Raw genomic sequence first — 13,745 nt, forward strand, 5'->3', positions numbered from 1 at the left:
TACCATATATACTGTGTGAATATATATACACCATATATCTAGATATTGCAAATATTAAGAATGAAATGTTAAATCAGCATTTGTTGTCACAGAAAAAAGACCCACAGTATATTGTTAAGTGTACAAAGCAGATTGCCACAGCATTTCTGGTTTATAGATAGGTAGGAACTGGAGGTAAAGATGTCTCAAAGGCACACAGTTAAAAAGAACCAGGGTTCTAAATCAGGCTTTAGTAGCACCACTGAACTGTGTGTGTTTTACTTTCCTCTGCCTCTCTGTAAGTTATTTGTGACCCATCTTTAGAAAACAGGCTATGCCTAAGACCACCCAGAAATTAGACCAGGGTCTCCTGGTGGGATGTCTGTGGGGGATCTCCTTGACATCCGATCTGCCAGTTGGTCTCAGTTGTTTCTTGACCTGTCTCAAGCTATGATCAAGTTCTGAAAACTTACAGATTTCTTTATCCAGAAGTTACTTCATAAGCCAGGGGCATGGAAGAATGAGAGGGGAGAGGGAAGGGAGAAGGAAGGGGGGAGCAGACGGGAGAGGAGAGGACAATCAGTTAATGGCAAGAGTTCCTTGAGTAGCCACTGTAACCAGTCCTGTTAAGGGCACTGATGACTGATTCACACACTCCCTTGCTCCATGGAGCTTGTGGTAGACCCATAGTGTGAATCTCTATATTAGTTTGTCAGGGCTTGTGTAGCAAAGAACCACACACTGAGTGGCTTAAATAATAGATTTTTATTGTCTCACAGTTCTGGAGGATAAAAGTTGAAACCAAGGTATTGAAAGGCTGGGTCCCAAACCGCTATTCTGGCTCCCAGTGTTTAGCTGGCAATCTTTGACTTTCCTTGACTTGTGGAAGCATCCCCCCAACTTCTGCCTTCATCTTCATGTGGCATTCTCCCTGTGTGTGTGCCCGTGTCCAGACTTCCTCTTCTTATAAGGACACCAGTCATATTGGAATAGGGCTCACCCCTATTCCATGACCTCACTCCTATGACCTCATTTTAACTTCATTACCTCTGTAAAGACTCTATCTCCAAGTAAGTTTACATCATGAGGTGCTGGGAGTTAGAACTTCGATGTGTGAATTTTCTTGGCAATGTAACTCAACTCCTAACAATCACAAATTGAGATCATTGGAGGAAACTACTCTTTGAGTGGCTCAGCACAGCCTCCGTGAGAAGCAGCCATGGAATCAAGCCCTGAGGTGGGAAAATCACATTAGCTTTGGAGAGAGACAGAAAGCATTTTAGGTAGAAGCAAGAGCATATGTGAAGGAGGCATGAGTCGGAAAAGACCTTGGAATGTTCAAGAAACTTTGAAAAAAAGGCAGGTGGACTTGACTCTAGAAAGGATAGGAAAATGTGGCAAAGATAGGACTCTAAGGGCAGGCAGGGGCCAAACCATTCTGACCTTCCAAGGCTATGGTGAAGTTGTTATTTTCCTTTAGTGCAGGGGGCTTGAGCATCACTCTCCAGAGTACTCACTGGGCCAGCTCAGTCATCCTTTGGCTCTCACCCTGGTCCCTCAATGCTGCCCTGGTTCCTTGTCCTCCAGCAACATGGCCTCCACCACACTTTGCTGCCAGCACCCACTCACGTGTTTCCTCTTTGTGAAGACAAAGATTGGACTTTACCCAGCTTGCTCTCTGTTGTCTCTCTAGTACTGTCTTAGTCCATTTTCTGCTGCTTATAAATAATCCCTGAACTGGGTTATTTATAAATTAAACTACTTTATTTCTTACAGTTATGGAGACTGAGAAGTCTCAGGTCAAAGGGCTGAATCTGGTAAGAGCCTTCCTACTGGTGGGGACTCTGCAGAGTCCTGAGGTGGTGTGTCCTCCTCCTGAGGAGGGTGTCCATTTGCAAGGGGGCTGAGTGTATTAATGTGCTATCTAAGAGAGAACAGACTGAGCACAGAGGGGGAAAGAGAAGGTTCCAAGAGTTGCCTCCCCTATTTTTGCCTTCTCATCCCATTGTTGGAAAAGTGGATATCACATCAACACAAAAAGATGCTGAAAACCAACACAGAGTGATCACTGGGTCTATGAGCAGGTCAAGGAACAGTGAGATGTCATTATCAAAGGATTGACCATTATCAGCCAGAGAGAGGAGGCGACTAAAGCAGTCACAGGAAGAGTCAAGTCAACCTGCCTTTTTTTTTTTTTTAAGTTTCTCGAACATACCAGAGCCTTTCCTGACTCTCTCCTCCTCTTCTTATACAGCCACCAGTTCCCTTCCCACGATAACCTATTAGTCTATTAATTATGATTAATTAATTTTTGAGGGCATAACCCTTCTGATCCAATCACCTTTTAAAGGCCTCACCTTTCAATGCTGTCACATTGGGGACTAAGTTTCAACACACATTTTGGAGGGTAGAAATATTAAAACCATAGAAAGTACCTTGCCATTTGCTGGACTGAACTAAGCATTTAGTGGGTTTGTACTGATTAAATCAAAAGGCACTGCTGAACTTTGGCTCTGGACTATTCATCTTTTTTTGTCTAGGCCCCCATTTCCTATGCTATTAAATAAAAGTGTTTTTTTTAGTGGCCAAGAGCGTAAATTCTGGATTCAGATTGTTTGATTCTCACCCCAGCTCTGCCGTTTATAAGATGTGTGATATCATCAAATTCATCATCTTTGTGTGTCTCAGTGGGTTCATCAGGAAAATGGGCATGTTAATAAGACCTAACACATAAGACACTTGAGGATATTAAATGAGTTAGTAGACACAAATCTCTCAGACAGAACTGTGTACATACAGTGCTAGCAACCATCATCATTATTAATGTCATTATGATCAGAAGTTGATAATTAGAGTCATCCAAACCAGGTTGTATTCACAAATGACCAAGACAGAATGATTTTATAAGATATAACTTATAATTGTATAGACCAATTTGTACATGAAACACTCCCTACACACACCTCACACATCATCCATAGAAACTCTTCCCTCCAAGTGGGAAAGTGATGCATCTAAATTTCCTCATGGACTCTGTACTCATAGATAGGTGTCTGCCCTGTGGAAATTTATGCTCTCAGCTCAGGCAGAAGATACTTGTCCCTGTAACTGCTGTGGATAATTGTTCAATAATCTATGAGTGGAATTGACCAGTAGAGACGGATCTTTTTGAAATACAGCTTTTGTCCTAACTTTTTGATAGTTATTGAATGTGAAGACATAATGTTTACAGATTCAAAGTTCACACACATGAAACAAAGCTTTGTTCTAATAATCAATATATTCAATAAACATGTATTGAAGACCTAGTGAGTAGTGAACATTGAGCTCAGGTTTTAATATTCACCATCAACAAGTAGCTGCCAGTCTCTATGTGTCTATGTATCTATATTTATCTTACTTTACTTGGCTGTCTATCTATCTACTGCCTCATTCAACAAATGATTTGAGACTGATTAATACTATCTTATTCACCTTCAAAACCCTCCAGTGAGAAATGGACTATTATTATCCATTTTACATGTGAGAAAACAAAAACCACCTAGGGATTAATTTTCATTTTCACTTCTTATTAAAATATTTACAAAATTTTGAACCAGACATTTCATAATTTTGATAAATTTGATTGAAGCCTTTCTTCATGCTTATTTCTGATCCCCATCCAAGGCTCACACCCTGGAACAGCTAGAATATGATTCTCGATGGCACTCTGCCTATTGGCTGGTCTAGATTGCCAGTATCCCATTATCCACCCTCATGTGGCTTGACAGGTTTGAATAATAGGAAGCTGTGTCCAAAAGGATGGAAATGATACTGGAGAGAGTATATCCTGTTCTCACTTTCCTAAAATTCTCATGATTACAAATATCATATCTGAGTCTCTGAGATCCATCTGGGGATAGAAAATGAATTTCTAAGGCCATGAATGAAAACTAGAGGATGTGTGAAACGAGGCTTCCCAAGAGGTAGACAGCCAACTGTGGAACTGTGTTTCCATTTTTTATTTCCACGCTCTGAAATAATCCACCCAACCCTCGCCAGCTGTGTTTCTCCCACAGACTCAGTAATGGACACTGAGCCTCCCTGAACCTTTTTGCTTGACTGAGGACTGAGGACAGAGGACTGAAGGATCTTCTGTGGGCCACAGGAGGCTTGCCTTTAGCATAATATTACACACAATCTTGAGGGCTCCAATGTGGTAAGAAAAGTCAGTGATAACCCATTTTTGGATCTCAGGCGATGCTGGCTGAGAAACACCAAGACCGTGTCGTCAAAGTGCTCTGTGAAACATGGCTCATCATGGTGCAGCTGGAGCTTTAAAAGATGCTATTAAAACCATTGCTGCAGAAAGGGACAGATTCTGCTTAACTCAGTCGCTCCTGCTCTTTATATTATTTCTGAGATAATTCAGCCATTTCTTTGATTCTGGATCCTTTTTAAAAAATGTTTTATTTCACATACCATGACAATAAATTGATCAGTATATCTATCAATTCAAAAAAGAATTGATATATTCTTTTTTATTAATGCTTCCATGGGATAAATTCCAAAGTGTTGAAGAAGTCTATGTTCTGTTAATTCCCACTAATATTAATCTAAAAAATTATCATTTTTATTATTGAGTCCCTCGAATGTGGGGGTAAAGGGTAGGGCAGGAAATTGGCTAAGTATTAAATAATACAAAGCATATTTAACAGATTTATTTTACATGGGATACTTGTTTTCCAAGAGGCTCCGAGAATTCACATTGCCACCAGAAATGACTGAGAGTACCCTTTCTCCAACACCCCATTGGCAGAGGACTGTGCCATATTTAATAAGCAGGGTTGTTACTCAGTCGCAATGCACCTATACACATTATATAGGTTCTTGAAAAATTGAAATACATTTGTACTATTGGTAAGAAGCTCTTTAAATGTTTATTCCTTGACCAAGTCAACACAGACTCCACCCTGGGCCCTCCAGCATCCCCAGGATCTAGCAACTATAGGATAAATGCCTGAGGGAACAAGCTCTCAGGAACTTTCTCTATGCCATGCCAGTTAAATAGTGTCTTAAATATCACTTTTGCCAATAGGAAAAACGTGATTATCTCATTGTTATTTTAATTTAGTTTTTACCAGCCTTACGATGATAATGAAATAATATAATTATAATAATATACATATCTGTCAATTTATGTCTATGTCCAGACAAACATTCAGACAGACATATATTCTTGTTGTTCTCTTGTTTTGTGTTCTTCGGTGTGTTTTTTTCCATGAAATTCCCATTTAAAGTGTCCCTCAAGTAATTATGTCCAGACAGGAAGTCACATTTGCGAATATCTTTATTTTAAGTAAGATTACTTGGGTAGAAAATCTGCAATAGAATGTAACAAGTTTTTTCTTATTTACTTTTTGTTTTGTTTTTGTTTTAAAAACAGCTTCTTTTTCTCACATAAATATTGCTTAAAGGAAATTGAACTTTGCAAAGGTGGTGGTAGTCAAATTTGTAGCAGGAACAAGGGGCCTTGTGGAGAACTATCACCTTGAGGCTTTCCTGCTTAAGGTTCAATGTCATGAACCATCTTATTGATTAAGGTGACATTTACTGGGATCTGCACAAAAGCCACCAAGCACAACCTTTGAATGGGCAAGGGAATATTCAAATTGGGGATCTGGACTCACTTGGGATACACTTTATAACTGAGTCAAACATTCTCCTTCCAGCGTTCTGGTGCATTGGGAGGAGGAAAGCAAATGAGTCCATATTATCAAAAGCTGCAGCATTAGGAGCTTATGCTGATTGTGCTCTAGTGTCCCCCACATCCATTCTCTGCCCTTTAGTGTTCCCAGGCAAGCTGATCTCCAGGATCTATAACATCATGATCTCTAGCCTCCTGACATCTCATTAAAGCTGACCAATGGGGGCTACCAGCAGATGATGGAGAGTGGAAAGATAAAGAGGTTAGAGTCTTTATTCCCTTGCTTCCTCCCTACCTCCACATAGATCTGGCAGTGGCTATGTTCCTGTGTTGGGTACACGGCTTCTTTGCTGGATATATGGCTTCCATGGCTCTCATGTGCTTCTCTGGCCTGAGCTGGCAAAGGCTTCTTGTGTTTGCTGGTGGCTACAGTCTTCACTAACCCCTCTTAGCCCCTTCAACACTGACCTCTCCTCTGAAATTGTTCTTTTGTTAAGCTTTTTTCAGTTAAACACCTTGGGCATGACTTCCTTCAAGAAGATTGACCAATATGGAGTCCATGTGTGCATAGGTATGGGGTGCCATGACAGAGTAGACAATGAGATAAGACTTAGTTTTCCTTTCCCTGCACTGCCTGTATAAGTAATTGCTTGGCCAGTAGTGGTGGCATGTTTAGATCACCACAGTGGAAGTCAAGGACGTCTTCTAAAGACAATGAAAGAGCATCTGCTTTTTAGCATGTGCCATTGACTTCAGCAACGTAGTACAGCATGGCCCCCAGTGAACTGGGAAGGTTTTCAGGTTCTACTCTGCACAGCAATTTGCAACTAGGATTGACCTGTGTCAATCCTGGGACCAAGTAAACCCCAGGGACTTGATTTGTCATGAAGTAAGAGATACCCACAGAGGAGCAAATTAAGAGTTTCTCATGATAGAAGAAATGGAATGTCACACACTTAGCTCAAATAGTCAAATGGGTTTTTCTTGAAGAGACCTTATAGTGAATCTTCAAATTAAAGCTTACTAACGGTGGTTGTGTTGACTTTGGGACCCTTTTGTTAAGAAATATCCATTCATATCTTAAACCTATTTTTTGTTGGATTAGTTTTGGAAACTATCAGATTTTCTACTTGTTCAGTTACTGCTGCCATTAAAAGACCAACGTGATTTAATGACTCTGTATTTCCCTCTCGTATTTGCTTTCATAGTTTTTATTGATCTCCCCCAGTTCATCAAGGACTCTGCCAAAGCTGAGATGAGTAGATAAAAGTGCACACTTCCTGCATTCTAGAAGGGAAGGAATTTAATATTTATCTAATCTCCTCTCTATATTTAAATACTTTATGTACAATATCCTACATATTTTCCCAACTATGTAAAGCACATCATAATATTTCTGATTTTGAAGATAAGAAAATTGTGAATTAAAGAATTAATTTCCGTACCCGTTCATGCAGTGATTGAAGGTGGATAGGGCACACCCATGTCCATCTGCCATGAAAACCTGTGCCTCTCCAATGAGCCAGGGCTGCCTGATTCTCACATGAGGCTGACCATGAAGTAAGAATTGACAAAATGCTAAGAACACTGTGGAGGAGAACTGGGATAAGTTTATCCACCTGTGAGGATCAGAAAATACTCATTGGAAAACATACACGTGGAATTACCTGCAGAGGTTATTTCACCACAATGAGGAGAGGAGCTGTGTGCACAGTATTGGACTCTCGGCAGTTGCTAAATTTGTTGGATTAATGAATTCACTCAAATAACATTTACCCAAAACAGCGGGGGGAGGTTAATGTGCTGAGTGCTTTGCAGAAGGTTTAGTGAGGGACATGTCCTATCTATGTGTGCCCACACTGATGTCTGTTAGTAAGATCGTAAACCATATGCTCAAGGACCTTATGGTCCTCTGAAGAAAGCCAGTCTATGGAATCAAGATGTGATTATGGTCAATCACTGTCTCGTCGGGCAACATAAATTGGAGACTGTTTTCCCATGTGCAGCTCATGACAAGTCTTATGATTGGGGGCCTGTGTTTTATTGCCTATAAATCCTTAATATTATACTAGCTGGCAGCATAAAGCTACCATTTGGAAACGCCAGTAAGTTAAAAAACAATAGCCCCACAGACTCTGCCAATTCTAATTTCTTTAATGTTTAGGGTCATTAAGTGGCAGAAAGATATCACTATGAAGTCATTATACTTACAACATTTGGACCCAGATGGCAGTTGTTCTTAGCCATTATGGATCAACTCTTCAAAAAGGCTGAGGACAGATCCACATTGAAGAACATAGTTTAATGAATTATCTTAGTAACAGGGTGCAAAATGGACCTATGAATATGCTACCTCCCTGTCATCTTTCTTTCTTATTAATTCAGAAATGCTTATTTCTTTAACAAGTATGTGTTGCCTGCCTATTTTAAACTGGTTTCTCTATTAAACCCTAAGGATGCAGTGTGAGCAAATAAAACCTGGAGCTTACTTTTGAGTCAGGGAAACAAGTAGTACATATATATTTACAGAAATAAATGTAGAATTATGATTATATTAAATGCTATGAAGAAAAGTACAAGGTGCTATGAGCAAGTATAACAAGGGAACCTACTTGAGATGTGGTGAACTGTCAGTTATTGTCATAAAAAATGCAAGCCTAGTGTTACATCTCTCAATTTCTTTTTTTTCTTTTTTTTTTTTTTTTTGAGACGGAGTCTGGCTGTGTCGCCCAGGCTGGAGTGCAGTGGCGCCATCTCGGCTCACTGCAAGCTCCGCCTCCCGGGTTCATGCCATTCTTCTGCCTCAGCCTCCGAGTAGCTGGGACTACAGGCGCCCGCCACCACGCCCAGCTAATTTTTTGTATTTTTAGTAGAGACGGGGTTTCACCGTGTTAGCCAAGATGGTCTCGATCTCCTGACCTCGGGATCCGCCCGCCTCAGCCTCCCAAAGTGCTGGGATTACAGGCTTGAGCCACCGCGCCCGGCCACATCTCTCAATTTCTTAAGAGAGGCCTGATATATAGATTTTTGTGCAAAATTACCAAATTAAAATATTTAAAAACTTAAAAGATGTTTAGAAGGTCACAAAAACTAGTTATACTCTAGTTGCATCTTACGGTCTTTCTTTTTATTGTTATTGCCTTAAAATGTAGGATAATGTCATTGTGAAAAGGAAGAGATCAGGGTAGGAAAAGATGTCAAGTGTGTGGGTCAAATGCAGAGTCAGGGGAAAAAATTCTGACGCTTTGGAGAGACTTCAGCACACAGTTTTGGCATAATTTCATGTTTGCAGCTTTTGGTGTTATTTTTATAGTATGACTTGTCTCAGGGAGGAGCAGAATAACAGTAGTTCGTGCTTGGATTTTGGGGTCAGAGAGACCTGAATCTTAGATGAGTTTCTAAAGCTCTCTGACCTTCAATTCTTTAGTCTAAAAAAAATTAATAAATCTATCTCACAGAGTTATTGGCAGGATTAGAGATGATCAGTCAGGTGAAGCACATATCACAATGCTTGAAATGTAGTAAGGACTTAACAAATGGTAGCCAATAATACAATTATTGTTGCATCTCATTAATTATAACTGACAATGCAAAAGCGTTAGCTAACTCACCCTATTAATAAATAGAAGAATCAGTATCTGAGCTCAGGTCTGCCTGTTTCTGATTTCAGTTTGCTTCTAATTGCCTCACTGTTTGGGACACCTGAACCCGCCATGTCCTCTGGGTGAACATCAGTTAACATCACAGTGGCTGGGAGTAGACACTCTAGGATCCCTGTTTCCCTAAGAACTCAGTGCTCATTAACAGGAAGCTCCCATGGGCTGCACAAAGCTTACGTTCATTCCCTTTGTGAGCTCCTCTTGTGGCAGTAATCACATTGTAGCTAAGTTTCTTCATGTTCTACTTATTAATGATGTTGTAGACTACTTGAAGGGAAGTGCTTAGATTGTATAGAAGGTATCCTCCTCCCCTCACATTGTCTACTAAGAACAGATGATTCGTTACATAAATCTCCTATATTTACAATTCCTAAATCCAAAAAGTTCCAAAGCTGTATTTTTAAAAATTAATTTGACAGCAAGAGAAAACCTGACTTTATTTGAGAGGGAAAATATGACCTAAATCACTGAGAGGCTATGTACAGTCTTTATTTTTTTTATGTTTTATTCTTTGAGATGGCGTCTCACTCTGCTGTCCAGGCTGGAGTACAGTGGCATGATCTCGGCTCACTACAATCTCTGCCTCCCAGGTTTAATCAATTCTCCTGCCTCAGCCCCCTGAGTAGCTGGGAGTAAGGTACACACAACTACACCTGACTAATTTTTGTATTTTTTAGTAGAGATGGGGTTTCACCATGTTGGCCAGACTGGTCTAGACCTCGAGAGATCCTCCCACTTTGACCTTCCAAAGTGCTGAAATTATAGGTGTGAGCCACCACTCCTGGCCCAGTATTTATTGATCCCAAGTAGAATATTCATATGTTTTGTGAAGAAATATTAATACATTTGATTAGGCGGTTCAACCAGAACTTGCCAGTACTATTATATGACCATGTACAATGTGGCTACACCACCAGTGAGGTATCTATTGTTAAGCTGATGAAGCTTAGGCTTCAAGGCTTTTGTACATAATTTTGTATTCAAAAATTTGTAATATTTTACTTGAAGAATCTTTCCAAATTACATAAGATTTAAGCATCAAGCCTCACCAGGGATCAACCCTTGTATATCACCTTAACTTTGTAAAATCTGAAAAGTTTTGAAACCAAAGCACTTTTTACCTTGAGGGTTATGGATTTGTGCATTTTAGCAAAGAGGAAGGCAGGAAGACAGATGGAAAGGAAGACATTAGGAGGTAAGTAAAAAAGAGAGATATACCTATATAATTTTTAGTAAGAAAATACTGCAGTAAATAGAATTTAAAATTTAGTGGCTGACAATGCAATATGAACAAGTCGTTTATATTTAGCCCAGTAATCTGTCCAAAGTGAAGGTTCCAAGTCAGGGGCAGCTCTGCTCCACTAGGTCATTAAGGGACCCAGGTTGCTGTTGTCAACATGTGGTTTCCAGGATTTCTCTCATCCATATCCTTTAAGGTCTCAGAGAAGTGGAAAAACAAGAAATGTGCTTGAGAGGTTTTTTGTTTGTTTGTTTTGGTGTGTGTGTGTTTTTCCTAAGGGTCAGGTTACAATGTTGCATTTTACTTCTGCTTACACCCCACTAGCTATAACTCAGACTCAAGGCCACATCTTCCTGCAAGGGACAGGTAATGTGGCTGTAACTTAGGGAGAAAGGGAGAATAGACTTTGGTGGAATAAAGACAATATCTGACACACCAACCAGCCTTTAAATGAGGCTTCATAACAATGCATGACTTACTGCTTCTCAGGGTCTAAAACTCCAGGCAAGCACTTAGGTTTCTGTTATCTCAGAACCCTGTTCTACAGCCAAATTACCAGAACACATCAAAGTAGAACTAGGCAATAAAACCTCAATTAGATGTGCTCGGAATGTTCTTTGAGTCTGTACTGACCTTTTAGGATAGTTTCTTTCCTTATTTGACAACTTTCCAGTTTTGAACTTGTAAATAAATAAGTGAATGAATAAATGAATGAATGCATACCTCTCCTACTAGCCCACGGTGTGGAGTGTGGAAGAAAGCTACAGTCTGAGTCTAAGTAATAATAATGACGATGATATTAATTACATAATACAATTGACTAGCAAGTCAGCTTACAAAGCAACATCACATGTGATATGATTTTGATTTTCCCTACAGTCTGAGGTGGAGGCACTCAATGCATTTTGTAAAGATAAGAAACCCATTTTGTAGATAAAGGCTCAAAAGTGTGACATGGCCAGCCTGAGACTACACACAAGTGCCCAAAGTAGGAATTCACCCCAGGCCTTCTGATTCTATGAAGAGCACCCTTTTCACAACATTACATGTCCTTGCATTTTGGGCCTCTGGAGGAAAAGGCGCATGCAATGGATCACATTGAATTTCTTTTTTGTGCATCAGGTGGGCCTATCACAGATAAGAACAGACCACCTGGAAGGAAGAAGACATTTCAGGGTCAGACTTGATCCCTGATATGGCTAGGCTTTGTGTCCCCACCCAAATCTTATCTTGAATTATAACCCTCATAATCCCCACATGTCAAGGGAGAGACCAGGTGAAGATAATTGGTTCGTGGGGGTGGTTTCCCGCATGCTGTTCTCGTGGTAGTCAGTGAGTTCTCATGAGATCTAATGGTTTTATAAGTGTTTGGTAGTTCCTCCTGCATTCGTTCTCCCTCCTGTTGTCTTGTGAAGAAGATGCCTTGCTTCCCCTTTACCTTCCACCATGATTGTAAGTTTCCTGAGGCCTCCCCAGCCATACTGAACTGTGAGTCAATTAAACCTCTTTCCTTTGTAAATTACCCAGTCTCAGGCAATTCTTTACAGTAATGTGAAAACGGACTAATGCAAGCCCAGAATTTGGAACAGATACCATTTTTCTAATGTTTGTTATGCCAAGCTCCATGCCACCTGGATGGGGTAAGGCAGGAGCTGAAAATTATGGCCAGGGGACAAATCTGACTCTTTGCCTCTTTTTATCAATACAGTTTTATTGGAAACACAGCCACACTCATTCATTTACAAGTTGTCAATGGCTGCTTTTGCAGTGCAATAGCACAATTGCATGGTTGCAGAAGAGACCATGGACCTGCAAAGCCTAAAGTATTTACAATCAGGCGCTATACAAAAATTGTTTGTGACCCTTAGAATAGAGCAATGATGAGTGCAGGGGACAGAGGCACAGTAAACAGTAATTGAATAGAGAACCTAAAAATAGAACTATGACCAGGACACAGAAGTGGAGGAGAGGGAAAGCTCTGTGGCAATTGGCACCATTTGTCTCCATAAAAGGAAGGGCTACAGTGGCTTTTGTAACAGGGAAGGAAATGACATCTGAGTTGCATATGGAAGGATTAATAGTAGTTTGCAAAGCAGTGAGAGGACGTTCCAGGCACAGAGAGCAAGACAAGAATCAGATTGCTCTATTTGGAACATCATATTAAATAAAAGCAATGAAAGTGAGGGAAAATTGAACTCTATCAGGTACTGACTGTGGGACCAGACAAGAGATGTAGGTTGTCACATTCAGTCCTGAAAACAAACCTGCCAGGCAAGTCTTCTTCCCGTTTTACAAAAGAGGAGACAAAAATTAGGAGATTAAGTAATTCATCTCTGTTTTCAAAATAAGGAGTGTGCGAGGTTTTGTCCCAGGGTCCTGAAGTTTCTGCCTGGCCCTCCACCACTCTGCCAGGTAATTCAGCTCTGCCCTGGGACTGCCCAGCCTCATCTTGGCTGCAGCTAGCCAGTTGCTGTGCCTGCTCACCTGTTGGCTGGAAGCACCATGAGGTGTTGCACAGCAGGTAATGGGACCTCTCCTGGTCTGTTCAGCCTTTGCAGCAGCTGTCAAGACCAGATTGAACTCCTGGGATGTTGAGGCTGACTTTCTTCTGTGTGGGGGAACCAGCCTAGATTGATGTGAGCAAGGACTAGTGACCATTAATCATGATGAAAAGCAGCCATAGTCACAGATTCAAGGTGAGCTCATTTTCCTGTAGCTCATGCTCTCCCGTCACCTTGTTTCACTGAATGGTGCTGCATTCAAAGTCTGCAATCAACCCAGACCTTAAGTAGCAGTTGGAATCTGAGCAGGTTTGATTATATCCACTTCACCTTCACACTCTGAATCCAGCAATGAAAATATGTGAAGGAGTTATGCCTCATTTTCATATTAATGCATATTTAAAGGACCATAAAGGGAGTTGGCATCTAAAGCAATGGACAAAGATGACAAAACTCTTTTTTGAGAATTCTAATTATCTTAAACTTTAAAAGTAGATCAAGGGATTGTTGGAAAATCTTTACAATCTTCATATTAAGATAAGAGAAAATGGTTTCTTTTTTCTGGAGAAAGAAAAAAGTGGTGGTCAGGCAACTTTATGGGAGGAACCATGTTTGATTTTTATGACTTTTTGTGAGAGTAAAATGTCTATAATGAAATTTACCATCTTAACCATTTTTAA

The sequence above is a fragment of the Colobus angolensis genome, unplaced genomic scaffold, assembly GCF_000951035.1.
Source record: "Colobus angolensis palliatus isolate OR3802 unplaced genomic scaffold, Cang.pa_1.0 Scaffold17, whole genome shotgun sequence".
NCBI classification, from domain to species: domain Eukaryota; kingdom Metazoa; phylum Chordata; class Mammalia; order Primates; family Cercopithecidae; genus Colobus; species Colobus angolensis.